This window comes from Varanus komodoensis, unplaced genomic scaffold (genome assembly GCF_004798865.1).
Source record: "Varanus komodoensis strain SLA01 unplaced genomic scaffold, ASM479886v1 scaffold1, whole genome shotgun sequence".
Taxonomy (NCBI): Eukaryota; Metazoa; Chordata; class Lepidosauria; order Squamata; family Varanidae; genus Varanus; species Varanus komodoensis.
The window spans coordinates 117,770,672-117,779,951 of NW_025335268.1; positions in this window are offsets into that span (position 1 = coordinate 117,770,672).

Consider the following 9,280-nt stretch of genomic DNA (forward strand, 5'->3'; position numbering starts at 1 on the left):
CTTTATGCTCCTGAAGCACTGAATAAAGCAAAATAATCTGATGTAAAGTCTGGACTAAAAATTTCCACCAGCTCCACCCAAAAAATTTCTTGACATCCTGAAACTCTGTAAAATCACTAGTGAATAAATACTAGGGGCCAATAGCTGGTGCCTCCCAAACCAAATAGGAGCAATTGAGTTACTGATTTTCCTTAATTCTTAACCCCAATATTGAAAGATCAGTTATTGTTCCACCATCAAGATGGTATGGGGAGTATATTAAAGCTTTAGAAATTGACCTATTTCTCCTACATGTTTTCAGAAAGCTGGTCAAATTGCCATTTGTACCCTTTACTACCACTGACAAGACTTTTTTTGGCAATAGATGTATATAGTTTTAATATAGTTAAAAACTTGGTCTTTTGTAAAGTACTGGATGCTATACTGAAAGCAATCCTTCCAATCTCCTGTTATTTTAAATACTGCTTTCATATTTTATGGTATTTTCTAAGTAACCACTAAAAGGTCCCTTTTGTTTGCAACTTAAAAGTGGGATTTGGGCAACTTCCAACCTAACATAAAATGCTGATATACAAGTGATGCAAGGAAGTTGTGTAAGAGGTAATATACATTTGCTAGCAAGGATATCAATGCACACCAGCTCAGTTGCCATTATTCTGATTAAAGTGTATCTTTGCAAGAAAGTAGATGCATGTGTAACACATGTTCTGTAATGTTAACATACCTCCTTAAGGGCTAGAAATAACATTTAGAATTTGCTTAAAAGTAACATTTAGAATTTGCTTAAAAGTAACATTTAGAATTTTAGGAAGTCTCAAGTTTTGAAATACAAGTTCTACAGCTTGTATTGTAATCAAGGCTATGCAAATTTCAAGACAACCCTTAGCTCAATCCTGGCTGATTATTAAGATGGATCATTACGCCCATGTATACCAACCCACCCCCTCAGATCAGCTCAGGAGGCCCTTCTGTCAGAGCCACCCCTCAGGGAGATGAGGGGTGGCAACTGGGCCTTTTCTGTTGCTGCTACCCATCTTTGGAACTCCCTAGGGAAATTTGCCTGGCAAATTTGCCATCCTTATTTTCCTTTTGGCGCCAGGTGAAGACTTACTTTTTTTGGAAATTTTAACACTTAGCCCTGAATGCTGTGATCCTTTTTATATTGCTTTTATAGATGTTTTAATTTGTTGTGTTTGAATAGATTTTTACTGTGTTTTATTTTCTTTTAATATGTTTATGCATTGTAAGCTGCCTAGGAAGGCCTTGGCAGTTGTAGGCGGCCTATAAATACATATAAACAAATCATTAAAATTTGCATACCTGACTGGGAGCCCCCTTGTATAAGGGAAGCTGGTAAATGCCAGTGTTACAGTAACCTCTGGAGAACACATGGAGAGCAGTCCATGCCTGATTTTCCAGAGTATAACCTAACTGTTCCCCCTTCAACATGGCTTTTCTCTGTGCTGTTTGGAGATTGTCCTCTTCACCCAAAGCATCTCTGGCTGAATTCACTGCAATTTCATATAGGTGGATAATAATTGTTGAATATTCATTGTAAACTCTGTGGGGACAGGCCTGAAAAACAGAAGTCGTTATCCTAAAGAGGAAGGCAGAGCCTGCTGTTCTATGGGGGTCTATATCCTGTTGCTGATGATAACCATAAATGTATCTGACTAGGGGAGAAAGGTTCTAGCCATATTTTAGGATAAATAAGCTGCTAGGAGCACAGAGGGAAAGAATCTCTCTTTCAAAATGGCACCAGATTTTGTGTTGCTTGATGTGTTAGAAAAGGAGTTATTACATATGTGCTGTTTGCTAATTCTAATAAAACTTTCAACTCAGCAGCAGGTATAAAACAAATGTATGGACTTCCTATGCGTGGCACAGAAAATGAGAATGCAAGCCCAGCCTCTCTACCAAGCAAAAAGAGGGATTTGGTAGGAATGGCTAGGAAACTATCAGCCTAAGAACAGGAATAGTAATTTGCAAGTGAAAGTTTCATCTCTGCTTAGCTTTTCTGGGCTTTTTTTTTTTTTTGTTCAAACTTCAGCCAACAATCTCTGACATAAGTTGAATGGAATTATTGGTTTCAAGAGTATCTAGATAGTGTATCTAGACAATGGATAAAGCAAAGTGTTATTTTATACAAATTATCAGACCAATTTTGAACTACAAAGGAGTTCATCCCAACAAGTGTGGACAGTTGCCTTTTAGTAACATGAGTTTAATAATCTATACTCTCTTCAGTTACAGACCTATGGGACCCCCCCCCCCACACACACACACACAAACACAAAACCTCTCTGAGAACTGGGACAGTGCTCCAAACTCAAAAGAGGAAACAGAATTCTGACCCATCTCCCCTACTACATCACAGCTGGTAAAGAATCGTGCCAGCTGCCTTCAAGGCTGGAAAAGTAACTTTGGAGAAGGAAAGGGGGCATTCCAGTGGGAGGGAAGAGAGACCAGTACACACTTTATTCAGAGACTCTTACAGCTTCCTTGCTTGGTTATCTAAAAAAAACCTATCTAGCAAAGAAGCCCCAAAACAGGACAGACAGGCAAAGATGGCCTTGACCACTCTACAGTCCTATTGCCTGCAGCCAGACAGCACAGAAAACTCGGAACCCTCTAAATTCAGGGGATTACAAACAGCAAGGGTGCAAGTGATAAAGATTCCACCCTGAATAAAAATAATGTGGTACCTTGAAGCCATCAAGCCACGCAGGACATCGTTGGTAACTGTTTGTGTCAAGTTGCTCAACAAAGGTGGGGTAGTCATACTTCAGCCATTGGCTCCCAAAGTAAAATGCCCCGGGTGGGTTAAAGCAGAAATGGGCAATTGTCAAATCAGCCCAGGGTAAATTCACAGCTCGGTCCACTGCAAACTGGAAGACCACAGATATTAGGTCAATGTAGATAAAGGCAGGACATAGGATTTTGAAGCTTATCTTGGAACTGTTGCTGTGAAGCTTCTAATTCTGAACCCATAGTGCTTATATACAAACAAAAGGCTAGAGTGCTTTGTATGCCATTCATACATCACCGTATGCTTGCTTGTATAGAACCCTGAACATCTTTTTACACCTGAGATACCAGATCTGATAGAGGGTCAGCTACTGTTGGCCTTGTGGTGTGCTGCAAAAGAAGCACTTTCAAAAAGAAAGTACTGTGGAGGAAACACATGGTTTGTGGCACTTTGGCCTTGGCTTGCTACCCTTCTCAAAGTGGTTTTCTGGCAAAAATGAGTTGCTGATCACACTAATTATCCTTCTACAGTATACTTTGATATTTTACTAACTTGCAAGTTAGAGTCACCAGAGTGGTTGGGCAGGCCCAGGTTTTTATCTGATAAATCCATGCACAGGATTGCAAGGTATCTCAAGATACAGTTGTGTTAAACAAGTTGAAAAGGTAGCCCGAACTGTCTGGTAGTATTCAAATAAGTGTGAAGGTTAGAGCAAGATCGATGCAAATGTTGATCCCAGAGAACTGCTGCACTGCCTCCAAAGACGAGTTCACTATTGCAATTGGACAGGGTTAGGGTTGAGATTATTTGACACAATTATTTAATCTTAGATGTGCATTCACTTGTGTATGTTTTAATTATTTTCTTTAATTATTTTAAAGAATGTTTGTACTGTGCAATCTGTTTCTAAGATTACCAATTTTAGAATTGGTGACAGATGCTGATAAGCTTCCAGATGCTAATAAGCCTCCAAACTAATATGCCTACATGCACCCAATGCAAGGTATAAGGTATGGTGCTTTGTGCCTGAATTTTATACACATCTAGAAGGCTGGCAAGGAGGAGGCTGGGACACTAATTGGAATCCAGCTTGCCCCTTTTTTCCCTTCAGGAAGTCCAGTTGTGACCTTGGTGGAGGTATGACTTGCATGGTTCTTTCTGTACCAACTGTGATGGGATGGAATGATGGGATGGGATGGGGACTTGTCCTTGGAATCCAAGCACTGAGGTTAGAGGACTTCGGTCCTTGGAATCTAAAAAAAAACCCCATCATCCCCCCAGACAATGCCAGGTCATAGGATTGCACCACAGTACAGCCTGATTCTGTGTATATTTACTCATTGGTAGGTCCACTGAGTTTAATGCATGTTACTTTCAAATCAGTGTAAGCATAATATCCTACTCAGCAATGTGCAAAACTGCACATACTAGCTAGAACCTGTATGGCTATTATTCACCTTGATGCCATAAGTTGGAATGTATCTGGAGACATACGTGAGGTTGAAAGGTTGTGGACTGCTGCCTGGTACCCGAGTTAGTTTATGGTGGATCCAAGCAGAAATCTCATCATCTGTACTTAGGTTTTTACTGTGTCCAGTAAGCTGGTGAACAATTTCCCGAACTGAAACAACTGACCTATGTGAAACAGATGTGAAATGTTCTCAGTGTGAACATAAAACATAAATATTACAGTGCTCTCCTGGATCAGTCCAAAGGCTTAATATGTCCAGCATTATGTTCCCACTGTGGCTGAATACATGCCAGTGGGGAACCCACAGCAAAACTTGAAGAAAAGAGTGCTATCCTGCTCATATTCCCCAGGAACTCATATTGAAAGGCATAGTTCTTCTGACACTAAAGTACTACACAGCCATAATTAATAGTAGCTATTGATAGTTGTATCAGTCATGAATTTGGCTAAACCTCTTTAAATTACTGTCCCTGGTATAGCTTTAAAAAAAAGTAGGACCAGCACTTAGAATTGTGCATGGAAATGGAATAGCAGCCAAAAAAGCTGATAAAAAAGGAGTCACATTCTACAGAAGACTTCTTTTGGTCAGAAAGTATGGCATAGCAATCTGTAGAGCACATTATACCTAGGAGCACTGACCCAGTTAAAACTCACTTTACCTGTTTGCCATGGCTTCATAGAAGCAATTTTCTCCTATAGTAGGCTTGGCTGAGTCCGAGTAGTAGACCCCATCAGAATATTCAGGTCTGGGCTGGAAAAGGCCCAGCTTGACCCAGTCTGTCTGGGGAACCATGTCTCTTTGCAATGTTCGATGGCTGGCATCCACAGGAGCTTTAACAAGCCTCACCAGCAGGGTTGCACAGGGCACATAGCTACAGGGAAGGGAAGACAATACTAAAAACAGATACCAGACACAACATGACAAGTAATGGAAGCTTTTGAATGCACGTTGTTCTGTTGTGTTGTCCAAGCCCTGTTGTGGTATTTCAGCAGAACATTTGGCTTTGAGAGAAGCCACGAATGGAAACAGCAGTCCGTTCTATGGTTTCTCAGTGCCATGATTGCTTGTTGCGTTGTCTGAACCAGAAAATTGTGGAACTGAGGCCAAAACTATAGAACTCCTTTCCTGCTCTTGCCAAGTGGCTAACAAGAGAGTGCCACTGACACCTGCCACTTTGTGCTACTGTCTGGGGTGGCCCTGCTATTCCTACCTCCTTCCCTCAAGTCAGCAATCAGCTAGTCAATACTGGGAGGAGATCAGCACTGCTCATTTGATTCCCCTGCCACTGCTTACACATGAGTTGGGTGGCCAGAATCCAGTGCCTGCTAGCACCTAGTTGGGGCCTCTTCCTCCCTCTGCTGCCCCTCTTGCTCCCAAAGAGAAGTCCCTTATGTGTCTGAGCCCACAGCATGGGTGAGAATCCCCTGGGCCGTGCTGCAGAAGGGAGCAGCCCACCAAAGGGAGGCGCCTCATTCCTTCCCATAGAGCCTCCTGAAATACTGCCTGGAGGATTGAGAGGGAAGAAAATAGCAGTCAGGAGAGACTTAGCATGATGATTGCCTTCCAGTGTCATCCATGTGAAAAAGTGCACAGTAAAAACATGCAGAATTGCTTTCATGACATGTGAATCCAGCCACTGTGTGTGGTTGGGGCAAAAAAGTCTTACCGGCCTGTTGAAGTCAGAGTAGTAGTAGAGAAGGGCTGGTCTAGACAGGGACCATTATGAAAAATGCGGAGTTGGTGAGCTCCATCATTTAGAGAGACCTGAAAGAAACAGTAATGAGCAGAGTTCTTTTTGTTCCCTGCCTGTAACAGTTTTCCTCTAGGAGTGGGAAATAGGCCATTCAAAGTTATTATTTTTAGTGCATCCATTTGAATGATCTTATGTTACACTTAAATATTATCTGCATCTGAGTAGTGAAATGATACTAACACTATCTAGTGGAACTTGAAGGCACACAAAATAACACTCCGGCCCTGCTGAGGACTTCCGTTTGGAGCATTAAGTCCTCATCCTCCTGATGCCATAACAAGAAAGTGTCCTGTGAAATCCAATGGAAGTGTACAACATTCCAATGGCAATTTGGTCTTCAGCAAGGGTTCTTGAACATCAAAAATAGTTAACCAGGTGCTTTTGAGCCCTAATGAGGAGATTGAGATCTTCCTTTCTTAATGTATTTACTTACTAAAGGTGTATGCCACCCCATTAGCCATAGGCTCTCTGAGTGGCTCACAACATGATTGAAACAATACAATCAATCATAATGTAAAACTAAACAATAAATATTAAGATGACCTTAATAAAACAAATAAAAATATAGACAGTAAAATCAGCATTAAAATAAAAAACTATGGCAGCAGAAAGACAGCATAAATCATTAAAAAACATAGAACAATAAACCAGACAGCTCACCCACCAAACTGCTTACAGAAGAGATAGGTTTTTGACTGGCGCCTGTAGATGTAATGAGTAGCTGCCAGCCAAATCTTGGATGGGAGAGAATTTCAGAGTTGGGGAGCTATCATGGAAAAGGCCCCTCTCCTTGCCATCTCTCCCTTAACTTCACTGGGGGGGGGGGGGGATATGGAGAAGAGTCCCTGATGATAACCTCAGTGATCAAGTTAGTACATATGGAGATAGGTGCTCCCTCAGATAGCCTGGCCCCAAGCTGTTTAGGGCTTTATATGTTATTGTAAGCACCTTGAATTGGGCTGGGACGGCATTATCCTCCCACAGCCTGTCAGTATTGTAAACCTCAGTTCAATCCATGCCCTAACTTCTTTTCCAGAATTTAGGCTGGTTCCCTGAACTTTCCACTTAACTTACTCGAATCCCTTTGGCCCCTGGTTCAGGAACAGTGTATGTTCCAGATTCCACAAAAAGGTTGAGAGCCGCCCAGCCAATCTGGATGAGACTGGAACTTAAGTGATCAATGGAATAAACCTGCAAGGCATCAAGGGACATTATTTCACATTATTATTATTTATATGTGTTTATAAATGGCTTACATCTAAAGATGTGAAAGTGTTGTACACAAATCATGAAGACATAATAGATTTTTGCTGCATTTAGCACCTATAGTTCCATTTTATAAGTATGGGTGTTTATTAGTTTGTTTACATGCCACCAAGAGATCCAGACTCAGCACAAACCTTCAACAGGAGAGTTGCACAAGGTGTTATCACTGGCTCTCGGATTTGAATGGAATAGTTGTAAACTGGGTCATAGATGCTGCTATTCAAATCAATCCTAGTGTAAATGTCTGGGCCGATTCTGAAATGAAAAGGAAGAGACAGAAGCACAACCTTGGAATCCTTGATCTGAAGCAAAACCTTTTCCATACAGGAACAAGGTCATCAAAAGTAGTGCATCAAACTCACCCCAGAAATTGGGTGTGTTTTTTGAACCACACTGGAATTTTCTTGCCTTGACTGAATATTGGACTAGGCAGTGAATATCCAGTTTGCCCTGAGTACAAGACACTAAATACCTCTGGTTATCTGTGTTTCCCTGGTGATTGCTTACCATGCAATGATTCAAATAATTATGTATAATTATTTATTGCATAAATAACCCACCATTTTTTGAAGAGAAAACTATAATGTAGGTAAACAAAATACAAATTACTGAAAACAGACATGCAACCTATTAGCAATGGGAAGAGGATTACCTTTACCTATTGAAAGAAACTCAGCCTTTTGTCATGAACTGATGTCTGTATGGTTGAGTAGGGCACCAGGAGGACATTACATGGTGAACAAGGGCATGCATATTACCAGAATGTGTGCTCAAGCATACACCAATACATTTGAGCAGTCTCTCTCACTGAATATGTGGGCTTTAAGGAGGAAACCATGTGACCCAGATAACGAGATACAGTGCCATGGGCTTCTGCAGCTGACTGCCATTCTTTCTACCTCATTGTATAGTGCTCAAAATACCTCATTAACATTAAAAATAGCTTAGAAATAGATTCAATGGTAAAACCATTATTGCATTGTATCAGTTCAGATCATAGGTGTGGGACCCCTTGAGATATTCCTACTTAATATTAAAAAAGCAACAGTTCCCTTCACATACAAAGTTACTTCACAGAAGTTAAATTCAGAGAGAAGAGTTCTAGACTAGCCTTGTCTCTGCTATTAAAATTTTGAGCATTCCCTTCATATGGAAAATAGTCCCTCCATGTCATTTCTGTACCTCATCTGCTGCTTGTGTGACCTAAAGGTCTGTTCTGACATTATCTTTGCAGCATGGGAACCAGCCACCCAGGCATGGTTCCCCATTCTGCCACTTAGAAAATGGCAGATCTATGCAGCAAACCCATGATATAATTCCTTCTGACAACAGCATCAGCTCTCTTGAAACTAGGGCAAGGCTGCATGGGAAGGAAATGTGTCGTGGCTTTCTCCTACGCGATTTGAACCTCTGACATTACCCGAACAGCTCCTGTTCTGTCCTCAAAACAGACCCCTAAGCAAATTCTACACAGTTCAACATCAGAACAAGCCCTGAGTAACATCTGTGCAGGGGGGAAATGTCATATTTGAGAAAAAGCAGAACCAATTTTTCTTACTGTTGGAAACCACTGGTGAAGATGCGAGCAGTCACCCGTGTAACAGTAACATCATCAGGCAGGAAGCGGGCTCCATCAATGTACAAGTCAAAACCATCACCAGTGCCAAAGGAATCCATAGGCGGTGTCTCCCTGACACGGTGAAGGAAAGCATCCTGCAGGAATAAGGCTTTCTGAGCCATACTGTGCAGGCAGGCTTCAGGGAGCAAAGGAGCAGACTGCCCTGAGCAGGGGCTTCATCTCTTGTAACAAACTTTCTCAACCCAGGAGTGAGATCATATGCAACATTTTAATTGATACAACCCCCTTTAGTGTTTTAAGTTTTCTCCCCTAGATGCCTGAGGGATTACCGGAACAATATCTCAGTGTGGAACTGCTTGCTATTCTATTTGGACTCATGCGTTTTCAAATGGTGCTTTCAGTGAGAATGGGAAGGTCAGGTGCATATAGCTGGCTGGGGGCACTGAACAAGAGGGAAATGC